We start from the raw sequence: 749 nt of genomic DNA, 5'->3' as shown, positions 1-749 counted from the left end.
GCGCCTTCTCGCGGTCGCAGAACTTGGTCGTGCAGGGCAGCACACCCGCGTGTCTTCCCAAAGCAGGCCAGCGGGTCGCTCTTCTCCCAGGGCTCATGCCCGGGGATAAGGTGTCGCAGCTCCTTCTTGAAGGCCTCGTGGCCCCCCAGCTCCTGCAAGAAGGCCTGGCCGGCCTTTCGGAGGGCCTCGGAGCTCGTCTTGGTGAGGAACCAGCTGAAGTGGCCGGTGGTCCTTCTCCAGGCCCGGCTGGAGCTTCTTGAGGCCGTCGGCCGACAGCTGCCCCTGGCTCTTCTCCTTGAGCTGGGCACAGTCCAGGCCCCACCAGCAGCACCTGGGACTGGGACTGGTCGGCCAGGTAGAAAGGTGCTCCGGCCGTTCTGGCCGTGGTTGGTATCACCGAACACCAGCACCCTGAGGTCACGGCGGCAGTAGGCGGCCGGGTCTTGTCCAGCCGCTTGTGCACCTCCGAGAAGGGGCCTTGCTGGCCAGGCGTCGCTTGCAGGCGTCGGCCGACACCAGCTTAGTGCCATCATGGTGCTCGTGGACGATGGCTTGCTGCAGCGTGGATTTGCCACTGCCCGGGAGGCCACGCAGGATGAGGAGGGTCTTGCACTCGTGCAGGGCAGCCGCCGTGGCCTCATCCTGGAAGAACGGGAGCTGCAGCTCAGGCTTGTGCCTGGGGCCAGCTGACTACACCTTGCGGAGAAATACCTCTGGCAGGAGAAAGTGGCTCTTTCTGGAGAAGCCCC

The 749-nt window shown here is 65.4% G+C and overlaps 1 pseudogene; it reads right to left on the bottom strand.

Annotated features, from left to right (window-relative positions):
- Positions 1-749, bottom strand: part of LOC101572614 — a 46,452-nt pseudogene that overhangs the window by 27,665 nt on the left and 18,038 nt on the right.

This window comes from Octodon degus, unplaced genomic scaffold, assembly GCF_000260255.1.
Source record: "Octodon degus isolate 3935 unplaced genomic scaffold, OctDeg1.0 scaffold00159, whole genome shotgun sequence".
NCBI classification, from domain to species: domain Eukaryota; kingdom Metazoa; phylum Chordata; class Mammalia; order Rodentia; family Octodontidae; genus Octodon; species Octodon degus.
This window is presented reverse-complemented; position numbering and strand designations above follow the sequence as displayed.